Source organism: Hemicordylus capensis, chromosome 2 (assembly GCF_027244095.1).
Source record: "Hemicordylus capensis ecotype Gifberg chromosome 2, rHemCap1.1.pri, whole genome shotgun sequence".
NCBI lineage: Eukaryota > Metazoa > Chordata > Lepidosauria > Squamata > Cordylidae > Hemicordylus > Hemicordylus capensis.
Window position 1 is genome coordinate 332,555,980 of NC_069658.1, and position 13,016 is coordinate 332,568,995.

At 44.8% G+C, this 13,016-nt stretch overlaps 1 protein-coding gene across 15 annotated transcripts in view; it reads right to left on the reverse strand.

The window, feature by feature from the left end:
- The window catches only part of HRH2 (histamine receptor H2), a 187,654-nt gene that overhangs the window by 164,223 nt on the left and 10,415 nt on the right, over positions 1–13,016 (reverse strand). For 10 of the 15 annotated variants that reach the window (XR_008317072.1, XM_053300031.1, XM_053300034.1 and 7 more), the window contains exons 2-3: positions 9,875–10,490; positions 9,015–9,128 (exon numbers count right to left, since the gene is read on the reverse strand). The gene's annotated coding sequence lies outside the window, so the exon portion shown is untranslated. Of the gene's footprint in view, positions 1–4,155; positions 4,248–9,014; positions 9,129–9,874; positions 10,491–13,016 lie in introns of those variants that run through there. The other 5 variants (XM_053300027.1, XM_053300030.1, XR_008317073.1 and 2 more) reach the window with 4 other exon arrangements.

Below are 13,016 nucleotides of genomic sequence, written 5' to 3' on the forward strand. Positions count from 1 at the left end.
CAGTCAAAACTTGGTAAGCGAAAAGAAAGACGCAGGGCTTCAACGAAATGTGTTGGCCCTTGAATGCTAACATTTTCTTTTGGAAATAGCAATTGCAGGAGTGTGTGTGTGCGTGCACCTGCATATAGGTGTGTGAGAGAGTGATCATGATGAGAGCAAGCGTCTTTAACCCTTTCCCTTGATTTGGTCCTGAAATCACAGGTGGTAGCTGGCATACTGTGCAGCATTATGTGTGCATTGCAACACAACATGCACACAGTTGTGCACAAACACTGTTTCACTAAAGACAGGAACTGCACAAATCATTCTTTCCAATGGCTGTCAACTGTGCCCGCACACTTCTCCTATTTAGCACAACAATGTTCTTGCACAACTGTGCACACATTACATTGCATAACATTGTGCAATATGTCAGCTGCTATTTACAAAAGAATACACAAGCATGCCAGGACCAACTTATGCATTTAACTTAATTGCTCCATTCGCACATAACGGCAACCTGGAGTTGAATGGGGCAGAAGTTGGAAATCGTATACAAATACATCGAAATGCGTGAAACTGTGGTTTTGCAGCAAAAGCAACCTGCGGTTTCCCTCACCAAACTCCAGTTTGAACCTTTGGTTTGTAATGAGTTTCACTGCCCGAACCTGAGTATTGAAGGTGGCAGTGTTACATCCAAATGCAGATGCTGCCATCACCGCGACTTCATGCTGTTTCTGGGACTGAAATCATAGAAGGCAGCCCAGACCCACCCAGGAATGCACCTGCTCCATGTCTGCCACAGTTCTTGATGGTTGCCTCTCTGAGCACTTGCCCTGCCCCCATCTCTGTGCCACTCAAGCCATTGTCTTGAGTAACTTCATGTAACTTCACGGAGGAGAGGTCTATCAACGACTACTAGTCGGAGGGCTATAGGCCACCTCCAGGTGCCTCTGAATACCAGTTGCAGGGGAGTAACAGCAGGAGAGAGGGCATGCCCTCACCTCTTGCCTGTAGGCTTCCAGCGGCATCTGGTGGGCCACTGTGTGAAACAGGATGTTGGACTAGATGGGCCTTGGGCCTGATCCAGCAGGGCTGTTCTTATGTTCTTATGTCTGGCAAGAGGGATGCCAACTCGTCACATCCCAAGCTTCTACTTTTGTTAAAGGAGAAGTCATATTGGGGGATGCAGGCTTCCCAATGTGTATCTTGTTCCCCGCTCTGGCACTCAGAAGAAAAAGGGGGTGGGATGGCAAGATGGGCACAATGTTTTTTGTTCACCAAAAATAAATTGATGAAGAAGTATATTCACAAGCACATACAATCACGGTGGCACCATCAACCGGGCAACCCGATGAGATAGCTGCAAAGATAACATATGGCAGGGCAGTTATTTCTGGGGTTGGGTTTAAAAAGATGGCCCACCCAGAAATTCTGTAGTGGCTCTGCTCTATTTTTTGTACAATAAAGTTGGGGAAGAGGGGCCCAGCTCCTTCCCCTTGGAGGATAGCATGCACTCTATGGAATTTCTCATGAGAAGAACCATCCAACAGGAGCAGCATTGCTTCCAGTCACAGGAGAGATTCTTCCTATGTGATGAGGATGGATGCTGCTCTAGAGTGGACTGCTCTCTCATGAGAATGGAAGGCCACAGAGAGACCCACTCACAACTTATGAAAAGAACCATCCAGGGATACACAAGGATGGGGCTAAATCTCTAATAATGCGTGACCATGCCCCTTCTTCCAAGGACCACTTTTACATGAGAGTGAAAGGCCATGGAGACACACATGTGGGCCGTCTGGTGCCCAGCCTGGTTTCTCAACACAAGCAAGCTGTGGGGACGGGGACACTGGCAACACCTCTCCCTGACTTGGTGACTGCCGTGAAGAAGCAGCCCAAGCAGGCACTGTGCCAGTCTGGTCATCCATTCAAACGTATCTATGCTTGTTTTTGACCATCAGAGTGACTCTACTCTCCTGGGATCTCTGATAATCGGAGTAACAGAAAAATAGTGCCTCTCTGTATCCCCATTACCAGAAATTGTGCTTGTGCAAGACTGTTTTGCTGCGGGGCTCTTACAAGAGTGGCGGTGCAAACTGCTGTCAGGAGAAGGGTTTAAATGCCATTTAAAGAGGTTTAAATGCCATTTCTCTCCCAACGGTGGGTGGTCCATTCATTCTGAAAAGGGATGATCATGCTCGGCATGACCCCTTGAAGATCATGATCATGCCCTGCAGACGTTCTGATGCCTTGCCCACAGTCTGGCAACGCAAGCGCTTCAGAGCTTGCTGCGATACAGACTTGGCGGGCCAGGAAGAGGGAATGGTTCCCCTACCCTCAAACCTGAGGTTGCTGGGCTGCAGTCAGATGAATGTCTGTGATGCAATTCACAGTTACAAAAATTAACCGTGGGTTCAGCAACCTATGGTTTCAAGTTATGTGCGGATACGGCCAATGTGTGTTTTAGTCCTTAGAAGCACTAAACCCGTATTTGAGAAGGCTGGTTCCACTGACTCAGAAATACATGCAGCACACAGAAATTAAAAATCCACAGAAGTTTTTTAAAAAAATAAAATAGAGGTGGATCTATATACATCTCCCTGGCTTATTTATACTACACTACTGGAGATTGAACTGTAAGCCTTGCACTCTAATTCAATTCTGAGGCAGCCTCTCATCCCCTGAAATGAAGCAGTAAATCCTATCCAGTGCTTGTCTAGAGTGGTCCAGGATTTATGGCCACTGATCATAGGTACAGTTTCCCATAATATGAAGATGAGGGTGGGGAACTGTGTCTGTCAAATTTCTGCCCGTCATTGTGTCTTGTTCAAAAAACAGAACTGGTGTCAGGGAAAACAAGGCACCGACCCTAAGCAAACACTGATGATGATTTTATGTGTAGGACTGATATGGCTTTATAAACTTAGCTGGAGAATAGATTAGAAGAAGGCCTGGTTTTGAGTCGCCACCAAGCAAGCTGGTGGCAACCACCATTGGACTTCCCCCAATGATCTTAATAGGCGGCGGGGTTTATGCAGAAGGTGGCGCTCTCTTAAATACCCTGCTGTTGAACCAGCATAGAGCTGGTGATGACTGAAGACCTTTATGGTTTTCAGGGGCCCTAACCCTTCTTGAACTCTTAGGGCAGCCCTCCTTCTGAGGAGGTTAGCAAGTCGGTTTCTCCCTCCTCCTGAGGAGACCCATTGAGAGGGAGGCCCTCAGTGACCAGGTGTGTGCTCCACAGTGACCCTGTGTCTCCTCTGCTCCTGGGGCTCTGGAGGCAATGGAGGGGACTCTAGGGAAGGGGCTGGAACTCCACCAGGGGGGACTGGGAATGCTCCAGGACTCGTCAGGCAGAGCAGCTGACTCTGGCTGCTCTGGTTCTGATGATTCAGAAGGGCTGTCACCAGGCATAGAGATCCAGACTGGGGTGGATTCCTGCTCTTCCTCCAAATTAGTCTCCCGGGGTCAGTGTCCAGGTGTACCCTGGCACTGGCCAAAATGAGTCTCTCATCTAGATTCAGGAGCAATGGAATATTGGCATGTCTGCCCTGCCAGGCTGCTGTGCATGTGAAAGGCAGCCCCAGGGTGTTGCAGTGGGAAGTTCCACAACAACTTGAAACAGCACATGGACACTTCCATCATGCTACTTCTGTTGGAAACCATGAAAGTAGTGCTGCGGAGGTACCCATGCACTGTTTCAAGTCACTGTGGAACCCCCCCACTCTGCAACACCCCTGGATTTCAACATCCCTGCCTTTCACGTGTGCAGCAGCCCGGTGGGCCAGATACATCGTTGGTCCATTGCACAGTATGTTGGCTAAGGTGTTTCCCCCCTCCGGTAGGATATGCACCTTCTGTGCTAGCTCATATTCAGCTAGTTCAAAATGTAGCCCCCTTTCTGAAATCATTTCATGGAAATCATGGTTACACACATACAAACCCCAGGTATCTTTGCGCCTAGGCATAGTGAGTACATCATGAGATAAACTACAGGCATGCTTAGCAAAACATGGGCTATTAACAAAATCAGTCATAAATTAACACCTTGTCCTTGTTCCTCTTCCTCTTGGGATTTTATCTGGCTCTCATGAGAAAGTGTGAAAGAGTGGGCAATAAGTCACACTGAAGAATCAGTGTGGTCAGCTGATTGCTGTGAGTACCCTTGAAAGATAGGATGTCATTGAAGTTGAGGACCTTTGGGTATTCCTTTAATCTTGGGAACTTCAATGGTTAGAAGCCACAAAGGTTGGATTGTTTTTTCTCTGAAAAAAGATATGATAGTGATGATGATATGGTGATGCTGGAAAAACAGAAGGGCTGTTGCTGCTCTTTGGTAGATCACAGATCTTAAAGTTGGGGGTATGCACTATACTCATTTTGAAAGACAGACAACTATGCTTTAACAAAAGGCAGGAAAAAAATTCACACCATAGAGCGAGCATCTGGAACTTACTGAGTTTCAGCTACAAAAGATATCCAGGGAGGGGTGATGGCTTAGTGGCAGAACATTCACCTTGCAGGGACAAGCTCCACTACAAGTGCAAGTCAGCTTGAGGGTTTCCCTTAAACACAAGAATGGTTGTATGAATTCACTCTACCTCCATATCATATTATGACAATTAGGTTGCAGGTATATTCTTGCAGAACCAGCGCCAAATCAGCCTCCCTGATTGCCACACAGTTATTGAATATAAATTCATGGGATTGGACCCATATAGCCCTGTGTGGAAATGCCAGCGGGCACATACTGTGCAGCATCCCATGGGCATTTTGAGCACCATGGGAACTGCTACAGGCTCCTAACACAGCATGCACGCAGTTGTGCAAGAGTGCTCTTGTGCTAATGTTGAAAAATGCACAAATGCAGTTATGCAATGATATACCGATCATTCCCATCTGTCTGGGCAGGGCGCAGAGCATCTGTGCCTCTAGCTGCCTGCCCCTGTTCCACGCCCCCCACCGTTTTCCCCATCGCTGTTGTTTTCTCTCCCACCTCCCTGCCTGCCTGGCTTCTTCCTTCCCCTGTCCACTGGCCCGCCAGCTGGCTGGCTGCCATTGCTGCCTTCTTTCCCAGTCACCGTCACCACCATTTTGTCCACTCGTCCTCCCGTCCATCCCCTGCCGTTTTGCCCACCCGAGTGGTGCGCAGCCCACTGCCATTTTGTCCTCCCACTTGTTCTGCCGCTGTTTTCTTTGGCTGCTGCTGCCTCCACCACCATTTCCCCCTCTCCCACCTGTCCCGTGGCTAGCCTATCCAGCAGCTCTCCAAACTCTCGTGAGAGCTGCCATGCATGGGATTAGTCCTGGGTGTGCTTAGAGAATTAAATACATATCATTATGAAACTGTGTTCATGCAGTGTATGACATTTGCACAAAAGCACTCTTGTGCAACTGCATGCATGCTGTGTTAGGAGCATGGAGCAGTTTCCGTGGGAAGCTGTGCAGTATCTGAGTCTATGTTTCTAACCATGTGGATGTGTCTTCGGGGGCACGGAGTGGGGATGTCTTTCCCAAATGAAATGTATTTCTTTCTGCATCCAAGTATCAAAAGAAGTTGAGGCAAAACCTTGGCAAATAATGTGTGCCTTGTGCCTTGGCTTGATCCCTAGAGAATAACAACCTACTCCTTTTCCCAAGTGGCTGAGGTGTATGTGTAAGGTGCTATCAGTCTTCTGTTCACACCCACAAAGAGGTATTAATATTACAGTGGTGAAAGTGAAGAAACAATTTAGAAGTAGCAAACAGGAAACTGCTGTGCAAGGGTTAAGTTACAATTTCCTGTTATGACCTCCTCTTTCCTCAGAAGAGTTCAATGCAGTTTATTCAATGCTGAGACACTGGCATTATCTCTACTGAGCTACCACTGCTGTCTCTTAAAGCCACCACTTCATATAGCAATATGTTCATATCTGCTGCTAACTTGGCCTTTCCCCAATAGCCCGAGCATTTTGTGATTGTGGTACTTTTCTCTGAAAATCATGATTCCTGACATTCAGCGGTCTTTTAGTTCTTGTAATGACTTAACAGGACCAGCTTGGGAGCACAGTGCACTTCAAAGGTCGGGCACAAACTGTGAGGAACATTTTCAAGGCTTCTTGTAACAGCATCTAAACAACATGGGACCGACCAAAGATAGCACCCTTTCAACAGAACCTTCAAGGTTGACTAACAATACGCATGATATGGGGGATATCTGCACCTGCTGCTGCTTTGTCATGGCCAGATGCAAAATGAGAAGTGGTGAAATAGCGATATGTGAATAGATTCAGGTACAAATCGATTTGTACCCAAATCTAGGTGATTTGGATGATTCGGAGACAGAACAAATCACCCCTGTGGTCCATTGGCTAGATTCGGGTCCAAATCGAATCACACCAGCTTCGATTCAAATCTATTCAAGATTTGATTCCTTCTATTAATTCCCCCAGATTCTGAGCTTTAATTTAAATAAAAAACTAAGCTCTAGCCCTTGTAGAAGTGGAGTTATGGAACAAAATGTGTGGTCACTAGTTTTCAAGTGTTTGGATTCTTCGGTGTATAATAACCTTTCCTCAATGAATCCCTATGAGAATTCATTACACATCTTCATTTCTTCTATTCATTTTGACTGTTTTTGGACAGTGCCAACTGTCAACTGCCATGTGCCAGGTACACCCCCCTCCCACCCGTAAAGCAGTAGGGTACTACTCCACAGTTTATGTTCTAGGATTTTTTTCCAAGTGTTTAGACTCTTTGTTGTCTAATAACCTTTCCTCATAATGAACCCCTATGAGAATTCATTACACACAAAAGAGTCTAAACACCTCAAAAATTCCTAAAATATAAACTGAGTACCCAGTGGCTTATGTGTTGGGGGAAAGTTGGCACATGGGATGCCACTAATTCCCCACCCACAAAGCAGTGGGGTCAAAATTAACAGAAGAAATGAAGGTGTGTAATGAAGACACCAAAGAATCTAAACACTTCCAAAAATCCTAAAAAAATAAACTGATTACCCCAGTGTATATGTGTGTGTCGAGGTGTTGTTGACACATGGCAATTGACACTGTCCAATGACAGTCAAAATGAACAGAAGAAATGAAGGCATATAATGAATCCTCATCTAAACACTTCAATATTCCTAAAAAATAAACTGAGTACATTACTGCCTTGCAGGTGCCGGGAGCGTAATTGGCACATGACAGTTTACAGTTGGCACCGTCCAATGACAGTGAAAATGAACAGAAGAAATGAAGGTGTGCAATGAATCCTCATGGGGATTCATTATGAGGAAACGATATTATACACCAAATAATCCAAACACTTGAAAAATAGTGACTATACATTTTGCTCCATAACTCCACCTCTACAAGGGCTAGAGCTTAGCTTTTTCAAAAATTAAAGCTGGGGATGCATGTTAGGGTTAGGATAGGGCAACTTTGAATCCCCATTATTTCATATGGCAGAAATATACAAAATCAATAAAAACTAAATAAAATCATTAAAAATCAACCAAGTGTCCAACTGCCTTGAAATTTGGAAGGTATTAGGTCACCCATGGGGACCTACCCACCAACCAAATCTGGTGCCTCCAGGATCTTTATAAGGGGTCCAAATCAAAATCCAAGTGGAATCTAATCAAATCCAAATCGAATCTGGGGTGATTTGTGGGGACAGATTTGGATACAAAACAAATCAGGGGTGATTTGATTCATGCACAAATCAAATCAAAAAACCAATTTGTGCACATCCCTACAGTAAGTATGTTTTACTGCTGAAAGTGGCAACAACATGACATGAAAGAACCCCTCACTGACACAACTGAAAACCATCTTATTGCAAAGTGACCCTTCATCAGCAGCTGACCCAATCGACCCATTAATAAATGCAGGTGCAGAAAGAGGAACAGAACCATGACTAGACTTCCCTGGTCTGTGGGATAAAGAGGATTTCAGAAAATGGTGGTTCTGAAATATTTGTGCCTAGCATATCTCTCACATATACCTACATGTTCATTTCTCAAAGCTATTCCTTCATTTGGTGTTGCAGAACTGTTAATAGTGTCCAGCCCCCTTAACTGTTCAAGTCTAAAAGAAACTTCTTATAAAATAATGATCATTTGGGGTGGAGAAGCTTTTGCCGCTATGGTTGCAGTGGAAAGCTTGTATATGAGTCTCCTGTATGCTTTTATGTGCCAGTTCCAAAATATTCTGCTGAGAGAAATCACATTTGTGTCAGCACTATTGGCCATGTGATGTATGGTTGCCAGATGTGGGTGATGTCCTGTGTCATGCTGTCCTTAATTTGCAAAGTGTTTTCTAATAGTTTCTGCCACTTCAGAGAAGTAGTAGTAGAAGATACAAATGCAGCCAAGTATGCAATCTCACTGCATGCAATGTTGAGCTCACCATCTTAAAATGCTCAAGCTAAAGTAAATGATGCAAGAAAATTCTCCCAACCTGTACTTGCTCATGAGCTCAAAGTTGGTAACATTTGCTATAAGCACTGGTGCTCACCAGGGTCTCACAAGAAGATCTTCTGATAGATCTGAGCACACATTTTAGGAACCTCAGAGATTACTATATGAGAGCGAGTGCGTGAGAGCGAGCGAGCAAGCAAGCGAAAGAGAGCGCATACTTTAAAGAATGTTGGTAGTAATCAGTATTTTTCAGAGCAACTCTGGCTGTGTGCAAGATATTGGCTTCCAAAATAATATATGCAGCTTACTTTAACAATCTAAATAAAGTTTTCTTCTTCACGTGACTGCTGCTGTATGAAAGAATCCCCTCTCTAACTTTTTACTTTAGATACTTTGCTTTTCCAGCAGTATCCACATCAGAATGGGTGGGCTGTTTCCCTGCAGTCTGAGAGAGCAACTATTGTTAAGAGGATCTGCTATAACAGATACACACACACACATCCAGTGCCTTAACACCATGGTGACTGGCCACATTCAAGAAGGTTAAGGAAACTGATTTCTTCCCATCCTTCTCGCTGTCATTCACATAAAATAGTATTCATCAATCATGAAGAGAAGAAAGAAGCATTACCTGAGTATGGAAGAGAATAAAGATGAAGCAAGTGGCTGTTATGAGCAGGAATATCTGTCCTTTATCTATGCATCCTTCTAAGTTTTGTCTCTCCTCCAGCACGCTGTTGAATGTCTAAAGACACAGAAGAAAATTCTCAGGGCTGTTCTCAGTGTGTAGTTGCTCCCTCCCCTTCTCTCTCCCTCCTCCCCTCCCACTTCCCTATACATATTGAAGCAGCCAGTATGTTGGCTGATCGTAATGTGAGTCAGGGAAGCAGTGGGCTGGGCAGAATTAGAGTTCTCAAGGGCTGCATTACAGACTAGCATACTTTAAAGCTGCAAAGAGAGCTATGTCCCAAGGTACCATGCATGCAGGCAACAAAGCATGTTTAAAGTTTGGCTGCAGCAACATCATCAGCACCACCACCATGGCATTCTGCACATTGTAGCATAGCATATTATTATTATTATTACATTTATATCCCACTCTTCCTCCAAGGAGATTAGAGCAGTGTACTGCATACTTAAGTTTCTTAAGTATGCAAAAGGCCATCCACTTCAACCTGCTGTCCAAAGGCAGGACCACTCACTGTCAGAATCTATATGTACAAAACTGGTGCCTGTAATTTTTAACTCTACACTTTTTACTATCGCTGGTGTTCAAGTTGAGGAATCGGCAAGGAGGCAAACAGCTAATCTTTCCTCATGCCTCAGCCCTATCTAAACCAGGGTCCCCTACGGCTGTTCTTTGAAAAGGAAAAAGAGGTAAAAGAATTCCTATGACACATTGAGTTTGGCCTGCAAACATATGCTTTGAAAAATACCATTTTTAACACGTCTCTCTGTCAGGATGTAAATATGGATAGTTTGGAACTGTACCTCTGCCACTCAATTTGTGGGAAATGTCCCGTTCCTTCTTGTGAGGGCATCAACTCTTAGGTCACCTCTCTGGTCCTTCTGGATTGTGCCTTTATGCTTACAGGCTTTTTGTCTCTATGGGTATCTTTCTGTGAAGGCTGAAGCCAGAGAAGCTTGGGTTCAGCGCGGAGCCTCTAGCCCTTGGCTTACTGTTCCAACAAGAAATGCCATGAAGGAAAAGAGTTTGCAGATAAAATGTCTTCTGACGATTTAAAGAAATTAGCCAAGCCCATCCACAGTACAGCATCCCTCCAGTGGCTGGTGTTTATCATGTTTCATTTTTAGATTATGAGCCTTTTGGGGTCAGGGAGCCATTTTCTATCTATCTATCTATCTATACCACTTTGGGAACTTTTTTTGAAAAGCGGCATATAAAAATTTGTCGTATTCATATTCCAAGCCAAGCCTATGCCAGGGTCTTGGCCAGCTGCCTCGATGCTGTTGGTCATGCATGCCTGTTGCCCTTCTTCCTTTTACCCTTTTGACCTAGAGAACTATTTTCTTGGTTATGTAGGGTTGTTCTTTCTTTCTTTCTTTCTTTCTTTCTTTCTTTCTTTCTTTCTTTCTTTCTTTCTTTCTTTTAAGGGAAAAGACAAAAATGTGAAGGTGAAAAATACAAGAAGAGCAGGAAGGTGAACAGAGGCAAAGGAAGATGGAGCTTCTTTCTTTGTAACTGTTACACAGAGATGGAAATTCTAGCAAATACAGCATGATATGCTACAACGGCTAAAATTCTTTCCTTTGACCATCCTAGGAAGAGGATAGGAACAAACATATAGTAAAATAAGAATAAGGAGGGTCTCATGGTGCAGCATTAGTTAAAGGTGTGCTCTGAACTGATCCAGCAGGGTTTTTCTTATGTTATTTATCAGACTGGTATTGTAGAGAAAACATATCTGGGTTGCAAAAAAGCTAGTATGGTTGGTCTAATTCCAGCCACTGATCAATGCTACATTTCTGTTGGCAACCTCAGCTCCACTAGAACATCATCCTCATAAGAACAGTTCCATGAGAAGAAGTTCCAGTTTCCCACCAGTTCCTGGATGAATAATTGATGCTCAAAATGAGCCAGCTAAGGTTGCTACTAAGAGATCACATGTGCCTGTATGGCAGCAGGATGATAGCGGATACAGCTGCAGTTTCTCTTGCCCTTTTACTTTCCTGATTAATGGTTCCATTCCTGTTCCTCCCTTGTGGATGAAGCAGGATGGCTATTTTTCCCATTAGGAGAGTGGAGGGGAGGCCCAAGGGGCCAGAAGACAACTGTAACAGTGAAATGCTGCTGCTATAGAACTGTTAAAAAGGCAAACTCGCTTTTTTTTTTAGTTGTGGCTTTGCAGCTCTCAGCTGGGCACCCTGTTTTCAGTCTCGATGTGAAATGATTCCTCTCCTGTGTGGTCAATCATATTTCTCTTAGAGATCTGCCTTGTATCATCATGCTTTACTTCACATACATGTATTTTAAAGAGCTGTCTGTATTTTGAACCCCCCACTCCACCCCTTTAAACGTAGCCTATTGCATTTTAGAACTGAAAATTGACATGTTAGATAAGTTTTAAAACAGTACAGGAAGAACACAAACTTAAGTTTATGTTGAAGATGAGTTTGTTTTAGCCAAAGACAATAAAAAGAAGTTTCATTTCATTAACATTTGTTTCATTTTTGACCTTCATGTTTTTACTTTCTCTTTCTTAAAAAAAACAACCAACCAACAAAAACACTCAGAAGAAAATAATGCTGGTACTATTGGTGCAACTCACTTTAAGTCATGTGACCACTTTGGAGTCTCTCCCCCCCACCCAATTCCCAAGCCATTGCAGCTGGAGATTCTGGAAGTTGTAGTCAGCAACATTTGGGGATCCCTGTTAGAGGGAACACTGCTCCGCCACCTCCAGGTGAAGACCAGTCCTAACAAACCTACTACTGGAATCAACAGGCAAATGTTAACTGCATTAGATGAAGTGCTAGAATCTCCCTATAATGACAATACCCACCCAACAAAGTGAAAAAAATAGAGTGAAAAAGTCAGATTGGTATGTAGGGAAACCTGCTATAGGACAGCTCTAGAAGAAAAAGTGAAAGAATGCCACTGTTGGTTGTCACCTACAGTTCTGTTACCAGACAGCCTCCCTTGACCTCCTCTTAGGAAACACTGGCTTTCTATAGAAGCAAGGGAAGCCCCAAAAAGATAAGCAGGAGCCTGGGCTTGGCTCAAGCATCAGTGTCATGCAAAAGCTAAACTAGTGCAAAAATTGCCTAGCAAGAGGTACCACACCCCCACATTCCATGCATTCTTAATGAAGCCAGAGTTCCTGACATAGGAAAAGAGTCATTATGGTTAAAGAGTTCCCTGAGAAACAAGAGGAAAATCGGGAATTCAATCACGTTCAGTTATGTAGACCCATTTCAAACTGGCTTCTGGGCAGGCTATGGGGTGGAGACTGCCTTGGTCAGCCTGATGGATGATTTCCAGCAAGGAATTGACAGAGGGAGTGTGACTCTGTTCGTCCTTTTGGATCTATCAGTGGCTTTCAATACTATCACCTATAGTATCCTTCTGAAGCATCTGAAGGAGTTAGGGGTGGGAGGCACTGCTTTGCAGTGTTTCCACTCCTACCTCTAGGGCAGGGTCTCGATTGTGGGGCTATTCTCATGATCAGCAAAAATCGGGCTAGCCTCCGCTAGCCCGATTTTTGCTGATCATGAGAACCACCAGGCTCGGCTGTGAGCCCGGTGGTTCTAGAGCAGGTAACCCGCTCAAGTACCCCTCCCCTTAGCCTGGGTTTGCGGAGCGAGCACTCCACAAACCCGGGCTATCTGATCTTGTGTAGCCACAACGTGGCTCTGCGCCACAGCTACTCACAAGTAGACCCCTGGAGAGGAGGCGAAAAGCCACCTCCTGGCTCCGGGGTTCTCCTCAGTATGCCCTGCATGCTCACGCAGGGCATACTGGGGCTTCCAGGGGTTGCATGGCCCCCGAGCTCCCCAGCCCCCACCGGCTCCGTCACAGAGCTGGCAATCATGTGGGCGGCTGATCCAGCCGCCCAGGGCTCCCTCCACGTTCATGTGCGGGGAGAGCAGGCTTAGCCTGATCTCCCCGCGC